The sequence below is a fragment of the Pinus tabuliformis genome, chromosome 2_2 (assembly GCF_031772625.1).
Source record: "Pinus tabuliformis cultivar Carrire ecotype Pingquan chromosome 2_2, CPIR1, whole genome shotgun sequence".
In the NCBI taxonomy this organism is placed as follows: Eukaryota; Viridiplantae; Streptophyta; class Pinopsida; order Pinales; family Pinaceae; genus Pinus; species Pinus tabuliformis.
This window is the reverse complement of record NC_142300.1, coordinates 143,879,098-143,895,438: the sequence shown is the minus strand read 5'-3', so window position 1 is coordinate 143,895,438 and position 16,341 is coordinate 143,879,098.

Genomic DNA, 16,341 nt, shown 5'->3' with positions numbered 1-16,341 from the left:
AGCGTTTTGTGTTATCCTATCAGCCCATAGTGTGAATATTAAGGATTTGTGCCATTTTTTATGATTCTGTTCGATGGTTCGCTTAATAATTTTAATCAGATTTTTATTTGTAGACTCTGCTAAACCATTACCCTGGGGATAGTAATTAGCAGAACATTTTAATTTAAATCCTCTTTTAATAGCGAAATCAAACATAGCATTGCCTGAGAAGTAAGATGCATTATCAAAAACAAGAGCATTTGGGACACCAAACCTGGTAATGATGAATTGATCTATGAATTCAATGATTTCCTCATAATTTGTTGTCTTCAAAGGAATTGCTTCAACCCATTTAGTAAAATAATCAGTAGCAGTAAGGATATACTTATGCTGTTTGGAAGAATGAGGAGTAATTTCCCCAATGATATCCAATCCCCATTGCTCAAATGGTTGTTCAATGTTGACTGGTTGCAAAGGGAAAGCTGGTTTTCTTTGCCTTCCACTAGAAGTTTGACAATTTCGGCATTTCCTTACATATTCATGAGCATCTCTAAACAGAGTGGGCCAGTAATATCCAACATGAATGATTTTATGGGCTGTTGTATCAGCTCCAAAATGTCCTCCTGCTGGTCCATCATGTAATTCCTGCAAGACCTTTTGTGCTTCAGGTTTTTTCGAGGCATCTTAATAAGATCAAATCATAATTTTGTCTAAAAAGCACATCATCAATAATTGTGAATTTTTTTGCTTTTAATCTAATGGCCCTTTTGTTTTTGTAAGATAGGTTAGGAGGTGCATATCCATTTTTAAAAAAAGATTAAGTCTACATATTGTGATTCAGAATCAGTAATACTTATCTGGTTGATTTCTTCAGTTTGATCTGTATCACCTGATTCTCGAATGTTGGATGCTCCTGCCAATAACCTGCAAAAACCTTGGCCTCTAACAATCTTTGCTGGTTTAATTTCTAAATCATATTCTTGAAGTGTTGTAAACCAGTTTGCCCTTTTTTCACCTAGTTCTCTTTGGATTAATAGTTGCCTTACTGCAGGGAAAGGAACTATTTTTGTATGGGCTTTTAAAAGGAAGGGTCTGTAATGTTTGACATCTTTATATACAGCAAAGGCTTGTTTTTCTACCTCGGAGTAATTCAATTCAACACCCTGAAGATTTGAACTATAGAATGAAATGGGTGCTTCCGAATTGTGATCGTTAATCTGCATGAGTACTACTGCATAAGACAAATAGGATGCGATAGTATACAGTGTGAAATGATTAGAAAAATTGGGGGTATTTAAGGCATGGGCATTAATTATTGATTGTTTGATTAAATCAAACACTTCCTTTTCTGTTGATCCCCACTTAAAGACTGAATTTTTCTTAATCATAGTTTGAAGTGGCAAAATCATTTGAGAAAAGTCTGGAACAAATCTTTTGACAAAATTGATTTGGCCTTAAAATGACTGCATGGATTTTTTATTATGAGGGAAAGGGATTTCAGAGATTTCTTTGATCCTATCGGGATCAATATAAATGCCATCTTTAGACACAATAAAGCCTAAGAGCTTTCCTTGGTCAAGAGTGAAGAAAGATTTGATTTAAATCATGCAAATGGTTGGACTTCTCTTTAGAAAATACAGTAATATCGTCTAGGTAGACGACTACTGTTCTGTTAATAAACCCTTTAAAAGCTATATCCATCACTCTTTGGAACGTCGCTCCTGCATTAATAAGTCCGAAATGCATTTTCTGATATGCATATGTTCCCCATTTTGTTATGAATATGGTTTTGAGTTGGTCATCAGGATGGACCAAAACTTGGTTATATCCTGAGAAACCGTCTAGAAAGGACATTAACTCAGAGCCTGCTACTGATTGGAGTATCTGCTCCATAGTAGGTAATGGGAAATTATCTTTTAAGCTCACCTTGTTCAAATTTCTGAAATCTATACAAATCCCAATGTCGCCATTTTTCTTTCTGACTGGCACCATATTGGAGACCCAGTTTGAGTGCCGAACGGGAAAAATAATCTTAGCTTTCAAGAGTTTATTAAGTTCAGATTTTATTTGACTCTCTAAGTTCGGATGTATTTTTCTCAACTTCTGCTGAATTGGTTTCTGTTCGGGAAGCATTGGAATGGTATGTTGGATGATGGATGTATCATATGTCTTTAAATCATCATATTTCCAAGCAAAAACCTGTTTATTTTTCCGTAACAGTCTAATGAATGCTTCCTTTTCTTCCAAGGAAAGTCCTAATCCTAAATTAATGTTTTGAGGAGTTTGCTCAGTGCCAAGGTTTAACAATTCAAACCTTAAGGTAGAACTTTGGAGCTTTGTATTGGTCACAGGTTTAAACCTGTCTTTAATATCATAAAGATCCTCAAGCTTCACCACAGGCTTAGGGATTGAATTCTCCTCGGGTTTACCTCTCATTTGAAGGTCATGCTCGTTTTCCTCAATGATTTGATCATCATAGGACTTTTCGGAAGTTAAAAACTGTAAAATGTCTTCATCATGGTTGAATACTCTCCAATTAGTTATGTTGTCAGGAATTGATGGCCTAAAAAGCAATTCTACTGAAAATCTATCTGGGCTATAGTCTTCGGAAGGTAGGAGCTTGGAAGCAACATTGGCTAGCAGGTCGGCTGTCGAATTTTGAGACCTGGGAATGGAAGAAATATTGAATGCCGAAAAGTGGGAGGTGAGTTCCTGTACCAGTGATTGATAATGTTTGAGATGGGTGGAAAGACAATGAATTGTATTCCTTACCTGTTTGATAATAATTTCAGAATCTCAGAACACTTTCAAATATTGGACCTTGAGGCTAATAGCTTTATATAGTCCTTGGACTAAGGCTTCGTATTCTGCTGTGTTATTCGTGCATTCAAATTCTAACCTATAGGATAGCATTGTTTTTTCTCCTTGCGGGCTAATCAAAATACATCCTGCTCCTGAGCCCTCACTAGATTTGGACCCATCGAAATATAACGACCAAAATAAAGAAGTATTAACAATTTTATTTACAGTTTTCTCAGTATCATTGAAACATCTTGACCTATCTGTTTGTGAATAATTTTCGATCTGAGATGTAAAATGGTTTACTAAGAAAGGGGATGGTTGGGCAGCGAAGTTGCCAAAGAATGACTCTGATGAATAATTCCCCAAAATTTTGTTATTAAATGCTATTGGTTGGTTTTCTTGTTCAAATTCAGTAATTGTATGGGTCATATGCTTTTCCCGATCGATTCTTATTTGATTTGGCTTACCCTTATAGGGAAGCCACATATGTGACCAATCGGTAGAAATATACCCATGTAGTTTTTCAGACCAATCCCTACTCAAGATCAAACCATAAAATTCAGGTATATCGGCGATCAAGATATCAATCCTTTGTACTATTCTGGGATCAGCAGATAACCTGATAGTTACGGAGTTGATCTCTCCCAAAACCTGTACTTTATTCCTATCCAACTGTACAATATGAATAGTGGAATTCTGGGGTTCAATGTTCAGTTTGGAACAAACTGAAGCTGGAATTATGTTAGAAGATGCCCCTGAGTCAATCAAGCAGTTTTGTAGGTTTCTATTGTAGATCTCATAGGTTAGAAGGAAAGGTGGAGTATGAGAATTTGATCTATCTCCTATTAGGACTGCATCAGTAGCTTCGACCATACCAGAAGGTGGTTGACCTGTATCGTTTGCAGCTTTAGCACTGGGAAGGGGTGAGGTAGGAACAACATTTAATTCTTTGAGAAGCAATTTTTGCTGATGTTTTAATTTACTAAGTTCAAACATGGTAATGTTTACCTTGGGTTTTTTCATGTCATCCACAATATTGTAATCCATTGAATCAGTCACTACCAATGTCTTAGTTGTTGATGGAATTGTTGACGTTGAAGGTTGGTTTTGTGGAATTGCTACAGGTGGCTTATTCGGGAGAGCCTTTTCTTTTATTGTAGCAGCACTTGCAATTCTTTTCTTTGAAGTTGTCTGAACAGGTTCGGAGGTACCTCTACTCCTGGTAGTGACAGGAAATGCTTCTTCTTCGTTTTCTGTGTCGGAGTTAGGTAATATAAAATCCCACATTCCATGACATTCAATAACTTACTCTTCTTCATCAGTTGGTGTAGTTTTTTCTTCTTCTCCTTCTTCAAGATCTGAATCTGCATTTGATATAACATTCGGTGGTTTTGATTCAGTTTTCTTGTAATTTCTAAAGGGTCTTTTGGTTGAGGTTTCGGCTACCTGTTTTTTGATTTCAACCATCTCATTTGACATAGTTTTAAGGACCTTTTGTAGACCCTCCATGTCATATGGATCTTTAGGGGTTTTCTTCTTTGAATCATATTTAAGAAAAAAACAATTGGCTTTTCTATCTTCAAGAGCAGCTTTTTTCTCTAGAGCATTAATACGATTCTCCACAGCAAGTGCTTCTTTCATGTTTTTAGCTAAAGTTGGTTTTCTAGCCCTGTCTACAAAAATAGCTATATTGGCAGGTAGGGAAGTTATATACCACTCGCTTCGAATTTTCTCACTTGGTTTGGAGGCCATTGGGTTTTTATTCAAGAGTTTATTGAATCGCGCATTAAATTCCTTAATTGGTTCCCTATGCTCTATCCTAAGATTGGAGAGATCATTTATTAGTGTAGCCAAGGACCTATCATCACCATACTTAGTAAGAAACTGTTCTTGGCAAGTTGTCCAACTGGTAATGGAACCAGAAGGTAAAGAAAAATACCAGGATCCTGCTGATCCTTGCAAGGTATAGGGGAAAAGCCTAACAACAAGATCTTGCTCTGTTACTCCCTTCAAATTAATTGCCAACATGAAGTTATTAATATGTTCCTCGGCTCGTGTTCCATCATCTGGGTTAAACTTGGGTAGCCATTTTTCAGGTGCATCAGGTAATGCATGCAATGGAGCAGGCATATTGACTGCACCAGGCTTGGTCCATGGATCTGCCATTGTAACCGCAGTAGTGGATGATATTACTGTTGAACTTACAGAAGTCTGGGAAGGAGTTAATATTAAGGATTGCGTAGTTTGGGATGTTGCAGTTGCTAATCCCTGATGAACAACAATGTGTGATGAGGGAGTGGATGGTTGACTTCACACGGGGGAAGGTGAGATGGAGGATGTGGATGAAAGTTCTTCACTGTCAGATCCTTCAATGTTTTTCTTTGCCTTTTTCCTTTTGGGTAAAGGGAACTCAGTAGGTTCAATACCGAGCTTTCCACTCTGAAGTCTGGTGAGAGGGTGAGGTAAATTGAACTGCGAAGTCGCACTGCTTTGAGATACCTCAGATTTCTATGGTGAAATCGAGAAGCTCTGAAGTTTGTGGATAAGAGACTGGACTTCAGGGGATTCAAGACTTAGTTGTTCTGGAGTATGATGGGTTTGAGCAGTGGTAGTTGATTCCTCTTCTTCTTGTTTGGATACTGGAGAACCAGCATGCAATTGGGAAGTACGAGGTGATGCGGAGGGAGAATAACTCTTAGAATGGCCTGCAGATTTGGGTTTGCTTTCCATTCACAGTTGATGGCCCTCCTTCTAGTGCCATAAATGTTGATGCCCTGAAAATCATTGTATCAACATTGGGGGATAACCACCCGGTCCAGACCTTAATACAACTCCTTTTCCGTTTGGAATGGTGGCTCCGACTGGGGGTAATGGGACCAGTTTCCCAGTAATGAGTAAATGGGATGGATGAATGATTGGTTGTCTAATCTAATGATAGATGAATAACTTAATCTATCAGGAAAATAAAAGAACTACTACTAATCCCAGGAACTATTGTACTTTGAAGTGTAGCGCTTGATGATCTATGTTTATTAACAGGCATATAGATGACTCCATCTAATAAACAGGGAAATTTATTCATTCAAAGATTACTTTGCTTAAATAGTTAAACAAACTTATTAACGCAATATTGCTACACTCATCATTTATATCATCAATACATATATGATCAAAAGAAAAGCATTACCATAAACATCCAATAGTGGAGGAAATAAAGAAATGTTGTTAAAACACATACATATATTCGATAATAGCAAAGGTGATCAAATAACAATTCATATAAAAAGAATGAATTCAAACATAGATAATAGTACCATATGAGCTGCGAGTCAATCCCAATATCAATCGCTATTTGAGATTCTTCCTCCAACGCAGAAATACTTTCAAACAAAGACAGTAGTGCACATTTGCATAAAATCTTCTTTGCCAAAATTAGAATGATTGGTCCAGTTTTATAAAAGAATATGCCTGAAGTACAGTAGTGCAACTTCAGGCTTTAAGTCATGTACAAAACTTTACGACCCTTTCCAAAAAAATGAAAGGGTCTATAAATACTGAATTAAACTAACTATCTATGAAACTGAAATCCTACTTAATTGGTATCAAATGATCTTGAATATCTCCTTCTCAGCAACCTGGTAGTCGGCGGTATGAATCATCAAGTAGGTTGTTTGCCTTTAAACTTGAGCTGACTTATCGCAAGCATTAGCTCCACTTCGGGTGGTCTGTTGAGGCGAGAGTTAAGCTGGGCGGCATAGGTGGCATCCTGAATATCGGGGATAATATACCGGATTGCATTTGTAAGGCATTTGAGGGTGGCTCTTTGACTGTGCGGTTTTACCAAGAAGAACCAATAGGCGTCCCATGTTAAACTGTTAATTCCAGCAATTAATCTCCCATTTTTCTCTAGATTTGGATAACATGACTGCTCCAATGTTTTCGCCGCTGTCAATTTACCTGGAGTGCATTGGGAAATCATGTTTGACAACTAGAGAGTATTATTAACCAATTCAACCAAATTACTTGTGGTTGATTTGCATCTTGAAATTTCCCTCTCTGCTTTCATTAACTGGGACTACCATTCTATAAATAATATTTCTTTATGTGATTCTAAAATCCTTGGTAAATTTGCCACTTTTCCTTGATCAGTATCTTTCCAGTCAAGAAATTCAGTTAATGTTTCTTCAGCTTGAGCCAAGTCTGTTCTAGCCTTTTCTGTTTGTTTACTTATTGATGCCGTCAAATCGCATAATGGTTCCGCATGGGCGATTTGTTGACATAGAAGCTTGATTTGTGTTATTAATGCCTTATTTATCTGTAATGCTTCTGATTTGAATTCGGCTATCTATGGAAGATCCTTTGTCTTCTCAAGCTGTGCTGATAGTTGAGCAATCTACTCATCTTTTGACTTCAGCATTTGTTCATTTGTTGCCCTCAGTTGTGCCAAGGCCTCAAACAACTCTTTCTGCTTCTGGACCGCGTTGTGATCAATCCTCTGTTTCTCTTCCCGCAATTGTTGAGTTAATTGATTATTTATTTGCTGTTGTGTTAACAATTGCTGTTCTGATTGCTCCGCTTTCTGCTGTGCTTTTGTTAGCTGTGCTTGCAATAAAAAGATTTCCTGGTCTTTTGTTTTTAATAAAAGACTCACCTCTGATGCCTTGTCTATTGTTGCTGCCGAATAGGCTCCAGCATATTGTGATAGTTTTGTTAGGTCATCAGAGGGGTCAAATTCCTCCTTCCAAACCACATTGCCCGTGACCGTTTGTTCTGGGAAAAGGGAAGGTTGATCAGTCCTTCTCCTCTTCATCTGTTGTTTTACCATAGCTTTCTGCCTTGGGCTATAGAAGACATCCAAGGGAGGAATTTCTTCTATCTGCAAAATAATTTGATCAGAGGGGTCCTTTGGGATTATTTCTACTTCCTTTGAACTGGGTAGGCCGCTGGTTCCACTTGGAACCTGTTTTGAAATGGTTTCCTGTGTATCTGCCACTTTTGAAGCTTCGGTGTCCTTTGAGCATTCAAGACTACTGATAATTGAATCAAATTGCTGCCATTCCTGGAGCAATTTGGGATCAATTTGAGTATCCACATTCACCTCTATGTTGCTCTGTTTCTGCTGTTTAGTCTAGGTTTCCTCTTGCACTTTCTCCTGTTTTTTTGTTGTAACTGGAGGTTTCTTAGGATGTTGCTGTTCAGACTCGCTTGGTCTTGTTGTTGGGGTTGTTGCTAACAGATCTAGAGGCAGAGTTTGCAACCTCTGTTATCTAAGTCTGTTGAATTCAACTAACCCTTCATCTTTGTATTCCATTATGGCCAGTGATCTAACTTGATACATTGATTCAGCTGAGGAGAACAGGTCATCAAACTTATCTTCTATATGATCAAACTTTGTCAATTTGGCCTGTTCAAGAGCATTATAGGCGGCTTTGTTGGGATCAAATCGCCTGTTAGGGAGAGTCACTAGAGTTAATGATTTCATCTTCGTAGCTTCGTTTTCTACATGTTTGAAATAATGCAAAGTGTAGACACCACATCTCAGAGGAAAGGAGGGCCAGACCTACTTCTTATTTTTCTTTAGAGTTTGTGTAACTCCTTCGGCAATAATCTGATAGGCTATCTCCCTTGCCAGCAGTTTGTCAGGTATGTACAAAGGAAGGACATGAGGTTCAGCTTGGCTGTCGAAAATTCTTACATAAGTAAATTTCTCCTCTCCGAACCATCTTCCTATTGATGTCAAATCAATCCCTGCTTGGTAAGAAATTTTGGGAGCAAGTTTATTAAAAATAGAATAATGAATGGGTAACATGGAGCTGTTGCAGACTTGGTATAAATGGTGCTTATAGGAATTCTTCCACAATTTCTGATGGTATATGTGAATTGGCATAGGGTCTTGTGTATTCCACCTCCATCCGAGTACAGGAAACTCAGAATTAAAACACAGGGTATCTAGAATATAAGCACTGTAGTAGAATGGGGGAATAAGCCTTTCGGAGAAGGAAGTTTTAGTTCTAAAATTAAGGACTGCTGTCGCTAGCTTATCTGACAGTATGGTTACCCAATCCATTATCTCACTATTACACGCCGCTTCCATCAAGGGAACCATTTCTATAGTGAAATTAGCGGAATCGTGCAACCCCCACAATCTACACATCATTATCCCAGCATAACAATACGGAGAACATAGAGAATCAACAGAGTACTTACCGGAAGTTTCATGCTTGCTTTTCACCGGATTTTGCCTCCATTCCTGAATGGGTTCGGATTCAGTTTCGTTCTCATTTCGGAATTTCTCCAGAAATGCCTTGTTGTACTTCTTCTCTGGCTCAGGCAAATGATACATTTGCCTCAAATCATCAGCCTTGAATGAACCGAAGATTCTCCCATCTCTGGTGCAGAAAGTTCTGTCTGTGATTGGGATTTCCTCAATTGATCACTTTACTACATCCATATATGGGAGAATTTGTTCCCGAGGCGCTATCCGAAGAAGGAAAGAGTCGGCCAAGTCTTTCAAAGTACCATCAGATTTTCTATTGGAACTCGTTGTAGCTTGTACTGCCGTTACCTTTGGTTCTTCGGCCTCGATCAAATTATAGGTACTTTTCCAAGTGGTCTTGCCAAGTCCTGAACATGTAGTATCAGATATTAATCCTTTCTTTTTAGTTGCTGGATCAGCGACGGCTTGTCCTGTGGCTGGTGCAGCGGAAGTGATTGTGGTTTTGACTTCTTCCCCATTCTGCTTGAATCTATTACTTCGGAAGAATTCTGCACAGTAGTGGAAATAAGCGTAACACAGAGAATTGGTAGTGAAAACCAAATACGAGTGAGATATATTGATCAATGCATGATGAGGGATTAACTTAAAGTGGCCACGGATACAATCTATGAGAAGATTTTTTAAGCTTACTATTTCATTAAATGGCCGTTAAAACCTGCCAATCCTTTAAATGCCCATCATATCTCTTATCGGCCGAATGATTTGTTTAAGCCTGCCTTGGACGTTTTGGCGGTTGAGCGTAGGTGAATCACTGTTTGAAAGATAAGGCCTTTAATACGAATTAATCGTAATACCTCTGCTTTAACGATTTTTTGAAGTTTGCGCTTTTGGCTTTATCGAAATCGGGTGTCGGGGAAAACTTAAATATTTATATTGACACCTTTTGGAATCCCCGATTGCCGAAAGCGATATGTATCGCATCGCATTGGGAGTATGGGCACTTTAAAAAGCATGCATGGTATATCCCCGATCGCCGATAGCGATATCGCATCGCATCGGAGTGAAAGGGACGTGATCGCATCGCATCGGAGTGAAAAGCATTTGATCGCATCACATCGGAGCAGGAGGCACTTTTGTTATGGGAACTTATTATTGCCGATATCCGATAGCCTACTGCATGTCATCGCATCGGAGAAAACCAATGGGCCTTTAAGTTATGCCTCCTTTGTCATTGCGATATGCGATCTTGCGATCGCTTTATCGCAATGATAAAAGATTAATTATTATATTATAAGACCAAATAATTGGTTTGTCAAAAAGGTTTTTTATAATGCTTTCATTTTGTTTTCGGACCCTTTTGAATAATACAAAGTTGATACCAATTTAAAATAAAAAGGGACCCATTTCATATTATAGTTTTGTGAATAAAATGGTATGAAATGGGGGGTTGTTGTAGAGCACAACATGACCCGAGGTTGGCTTTGTGCACGTTCGTGCAGCTCGTTTTCCTGGCTGTCCCTTGTCGGTTCGTTTCAGTCGTTCGGGCGGGTCGTTTGAGGCGGCCTAAAGTAATCCTTTCCATTTGTTTGTTAGGTCACACAGGACCAACTTGCTTGTCTATATTATATTCTTCCTCAACTAGCCGAGGTGTGGTTCACGGCTTATCAGGCCAATAACTATCCCGAGATGAGGTATCGCCTCTCTCGGAAGATGTTGCCTGTTGCCTGTGGGAATGCCTTTATCGGAAGATGTGGGCTATCCAATCTATCACTACTCTCAATCCCAGCCACCTCAGCCAACTCTGGCTTAACTAGTCTGCCCCCTACCCAATAAGAACTTAAAGTCTTTAAAGCAATCAACTTGTCTTTGTTCTACATGCATTGGGCCTTCAACTCGTCAACAACTGGCACCCGTGTGAACTCATTCGGGCGGGTTGCTCGGGTGAGGGCGCACCCGGGTGAACAAGCCCGTATCAAAAATGCTAAGTTGTGACCCGAGTTTGGCTTTGTGCAGATCGTTTTCCCGACTCTCCCTTGTCGCTTCGTTTCAGTCGTTCGGGCACCCATGCAAAATTGTTCGGGTGGGTCATTTGAGGGCGCCTGTGTGAACTCGCTCAGGCGGGTCGTTTGAGGCGCCCGTGTGAACTCGTTCGGGCGGGTCGTTTGAGAGTGCCCGTGTGAACTCTTTTGGGCGAGTCGTTCAGGTGAGGGCGTGCCCGAGCGAACGAGCCCGTATCAAAAATGCTAAGTTGTGACCCGAGGTTGGCTTTGTGCATGTTCGTGCAGCTCATTTTCCTGGCTCTCCCTTGTCGCTTCGTTTCGGTCGTTCGAGTGGGTCGTTTGAGGGCGCCCGTGTGAACTCGTTCAGGCGGGTCGTTCGGGCGAGGGCGTGCCTGGGCGAACGAGCCCGTATCAAAAATGCTAAGTTGTGACTCGAGGTTGGCTTTGTGCACATTTGTGCAGCTCGTTTGCCCGGCTCTCCCTTGTCGGTTCATTTCGATCGTTCGGGCGGGTCGTTTGAGGGCGCCCGTGTGAACTCGTTCGGGCGGGTCGTTCGGGTGAGGGCGTGCCTAGGCGAACGAGCCCGTATCAAAAATGCTAATTTGTGACCCGAGGTTGGCTTTGTGCATGTTCGTAGAGCTTGTTTGCCCGGTTCTCCCTTGTTGGTTCGTTTTGGTTGTTCGGGCGGGTCATTTGAGGGCACCCGTGTGAACTCATTCGGGCGGGTCGTTCGGGCTAGGGCGCGCCCGGGTGAATGAGCCCGTATCAAAAATGCTAAGTTGTGACCCGAGGTTGGCTTTGTGCATGTTCGTGCAGCTCATTTTCCCGGCTCTCCCTTGTTGGTGCGCTTCGGTCATTCGGGCGCCCATGCAAAATCATTCGGGTGGGTCATTTGAGGGTGCCTGTGTGAACTCGTTCGGGTGGGTCGTTCAGGCGAGGGCGCACCCGGGCGAACGATCCCGTATCAAAAATGCTATGTTGTGACCCAAGGTTGGCTTTGTGCACGTTCGTGCAACTCGTTTGCCCGACTCTCCCTTGTCGGTTCGTTTCGGTTGTTCGGGAGGGTCGTTTGAGGGCGCCCGTGTGAACTCATTTGGGCGGGTCATTCGGGCGAGGGAATGCCCGGGCAAACGAGCCGGTATCAAAAATGCTAAGTTGTGACTCGAGGTTGGCTTTGTGCACGTTCGTGCAGCTCGTTTTCCCGGCTCTCCCTTGTCGGTTCCTTTTGGTCATTCGGGCGGGTCCTTTGAGGGCGCCCATGTCAACTCGTTCGGGCGGGTCGTTCGAGCAAGGGTGCACCCGGGTGAATGAGCCTGTACCAAAAATGCTAAGTTGTGAACCAAGGTTGGCTTTGTGCACGTTCGTGCAGCTCGTTTACCTAGCTCTCCCTTGTTGGTTCATTTCGGTCGTTCGGGCGGGTCATTTGAGGGCGCCCGTGTGAACTCATTCGGGCGGGTCGTTTGGGCGAGGGCATGCCTGGGCTAACGAGCCCGTATCAAAAATGCTAAGTTGTGACCTGAGGTTGGCTTTGTGCATGTTCGTGCAGCTCGTTTGCCTGGCTCTCCCTTGCCGGTTCATTTCGGTCGTTCGTGCGGGTCATTTGAGGGCGCCCGTGTGAACTCGTTCGGGTGAGGGCACGCCCGGGCGAACGAGCCCATATAAAAAATGCTAAGTTGTGACCCGAGGTTAGCTTCGTGCATGTTCGTGTAGCTCGTCTTCCGGCTCTCCCATGTCAATTCGTTTTGGTCGTTCGGGCGCCCATGAAAAATTGTTTGGGCGGGTCGTTTGAGGGTGCCCATGTGAACTCGTTCAGGCAGGTCGTTCGGGCGAGGGCACGCCCGGGCAAACGAGCCTGTATAAAAAATGCTAAGTTATGACCCAAGGTGGGCTTCGTGCACATTCATGCAGCTCGTCTGCCCGGCTCTCCCTTGTCGGTTCGTTTCGGTCGTTCGGGCGGGTCGTTTGAGGGCGCCCGTGTGCGCTCGTTCAGGCAGGTCGTTCGGGCAAGGGCGTGCCCGGGCGAACAAGCCCGTATAAAAAATTCTAAGTTGTGACTCGAGGTTGTCTTTGTGCATTTTCGTGCAGTTCGTTTGCCCGGCTCTCCCTTGTCGCTTCGTTTCGGTCGTTCAGACACCCATGAAAAATCGTTCGGGTGGATCGTTTGAGGGCGTGTGTGTGAACTCATTCGGGCAGTTCGTTCGGGCGAGGGCGCGCCTGGGCGAACATGCCCGTATCAAAAATGCTAAGTTGTGACCCGAGGTTTGCTTTGTGCACATTTGTGCAGCTCATTTGCCCAGCTCTCCCTTGTTGCTTCGTTTCGGTCGTTTGGGCGCCCATGCAAAATCGTTCGAGTGGGTCGTTTGAGGGCGTCCGTGTGAACTCGTTCAGGCGGGTCGTTCGGGCGAGGGCGCACCCAGGTGAACGAGCCTGTATCAAAAAATGCTAAGTTGTGACCCGAGGTTCGCTTTGTGCTCGTTCATGTAGCTCGTTTGCCCGGCTCTCGCTTGTCGCTTCGTTTCGGTCGTGCGGGCACCCATGCAAATTCGTTCAGGCGAGGGCGCGCATGGGCCAACGAGCCCGTATAAAAAATGCTAAGTTGTGACCCGAGGTTGGCTTTGTTCATTTTTGTTCTGCTCGTTTGCCCGACTCTCCCTTGTTGCTTCGTTTTGGTCGTGCGTGGGCCCATGCAAATTCCAGATGATCTGAGCGACAGGTTTTGTTTCCGTGTGAAAGGTGGGTTGGTAATTGAGTTGTGTTTTCGCGTTTGCCTGAACGATGGCCTTGGGTCATTTGTAGGGTTGTCGATTTTCATCTTCTCTCCATCCCCACTCGGTAGCACATGAGCGGTAATGTTAGCCATGCTCGTCTTGGTTGGCATATGTGAACAATTCCCCTTTTTCTTTCCAAGTTCTTGGAGCTGTATGGGCTGTTGTGGTGTGGCTCCCTTGCTCGTCCTGGTCCCCCTCGTGCCCCTCTAGATGATACCATCGACAGGTTTTCTTTCCGTGTGAAAGGTGGGTTGGTAATTGAGTTGTGTTTTCGCGTTTGCCTGAACGATGGCCTTGGGTCGTTTGTAGGGTGGCCGATTTTCATCTTCTCTCCATCCCCACTCGGTAGCGCATGAGCGGTAATGTTGGCCATGCTCATCTTGGGAGGCATATGTGAACAATTCCCCTTCTGCTTTCCAAGTTCTTGGAGCTATATGGGCTGTTGTGGTGTGGCTCCCTTGCTCGTCCTGGTCCCCCTCGCGCCCCTCTAGATGATACCAGCGACAGGTTTTATTTCTGTGTGAAAGGTGGGTTGGTAATTGAGTTGTGTTTTCACGTTTGCCTGAACGATGGCCTTGGGTTATTTTTAGGGTGGCCGATTTTCATCTTCTCTCCATCCCCACTCGGTAGCGCATGAGTGGTAATGTTGGCCATGCTCGTCTTGGGAGGCATATGAGAACAATTCCACTTCTGCTTTCCAAGTTGTTGGAGCTGTATGGGTTGTTGTGGTGTGGCTCCCTTGCTCGTCCTGGTCCCCCTTGCACCCCTCCAGATGATACTAGCGACAGGTTTTCTTTCCGTGTGAAAGGTGGGTTGGTAATCGAGTTGTGTTTTCGCATGTGCCCGAAGGATGGCCTTGGGTCATTTGTAGGGTTGCCGATTTTCGTCTTCTCTCCATCCCCACTCGGTAGTGCATGAGCGGTAATGTTGGCCACACTCATCTTGGGAGGCATATGTGAACAATTCCCCTTCTGCTCTCCAAGTCCTTGGAGCTGTATGGGCTGTTGTGGTGTGGCTCCCTGGCTCGTCTTGGTCCCCGCGTGCCCCTCCAGATGATACCAATGACAGGTTTTCTTTCCGTGTGAAAGGTGGGTTGGTAATCGAGTTGTGTTTTTGGGTTTGCCTGAACGATGGCCTTGGGTCATTTGTAGGGCTGCCGATTTTCATCTTCTCTCCATCCCCACTCAGTAGCGCAAGAGCGGTAATGTTGGCCATGCTCATCCTGGGAGGCATACGTGAACAATTCCCCTTCCACTCTCCAAGTTGTTGGAGTTGTATGGGTTGTTGTGGTGTGGCTCCCTGGCTCGTCCTGGTCCCCGAGTGCCCCTCCAGATGATACCAGTGACAGGTTTTCTTTCCATGTGAAAGGTGGGTTGGTAATCGAGTTGTGTTTTCGGGTTTGCCTGAATGATGGCCTTGGGTCATTTGTAGGGTAGCTGATTTTCATCTTCTCTCCATCCCCACTCGGTAGCGCATGAGCGGTAATGTTGGCCATGCTCGTCTTGGGAGGCATATGTGAACAATTCCCCTTTCGCTCTCCAAGTTCTCGGAGTTGTATGGGCTATTGTGGTGTGGCTCCTTGGCTCGTCGTGGTCCCTGTGTGCCCCTCTAGATGATACCAGCGACGGGTTTTCTTTCCGTGTGAAAGGTGGGTTGGTAATCGAGTTGTGTTTTCGGGTTTTCCTGAACGATGGCCTTGGGTCGTTTGTAGGGTGGCCGATTTTCATCTTCTCTCCATCCCCAAGGTAGCGCATGAGCTTTAATGTTGGCCAGGCTCGACCTCGGAGGCATATGTGAACAATTCCCCTTCCGCTCTCCAAGTTCTTGGAGCTGTATGGGCTGTTGCGGTGTGGATCCCTAGCTCGTCCTGGTCCCCAAGCGCCCCTCCAGATGATACCAACGACAGGTTTTCTTTTCGTATAAAAGGTGTGTTGGTAATCGAGTTGTGTTTTCGCGTTTGCCTGAACGATGGCCTTGGGTCGTTTGTAGGGCAGCCGATTTTCATCTTCTCTCCATCCCAACGCAGTAGCACATGAGCGGTAATGTTGGCCATGCTTGTCCTGGGAGGCATATGTGGACAATTGCACTCCCGCTCTCCAAGTCCTTGGAGCTGTATGGGTTGTTGTGTTGTGGTGTGGCTCCCTGGCTCGTCCTGGTCCCCCTCGTGCCCCTCCAGATGATACCAGCGACAGGTTTTCTTTTCGTGTGAAAGGTGGGTTGGTAATCGAGTTGTGTTTTCGTGTTTGCCTGAACGATGGCCTTGGGTCGTTTGTAGGGTGGCTGATTTTCATCTTCTCTCCATCCCCACTCGGTAGCGCATGAGCAGTAATGTTTCCCATGCTCGTCCCGGGAGGCATATGTGGAAAATTTCTCTCTAAGTTCTTGGAGCTGTAGGGGTTGTTGTGGTTTGGCTCCCTAGTTTGTCTTGGTCCCCTTGTGCCCCTCTAGACGATACAAGTGACAGGTTTTCTTTCCGTGTGAAAGGTGGGTTGGTAATCGAGTTGTGTTTTCAGGTTTGCCTGAAGGATGGCCTTGGGTCATTTGTAGGGTGTCCGATTTTCATAATCTCTCCATC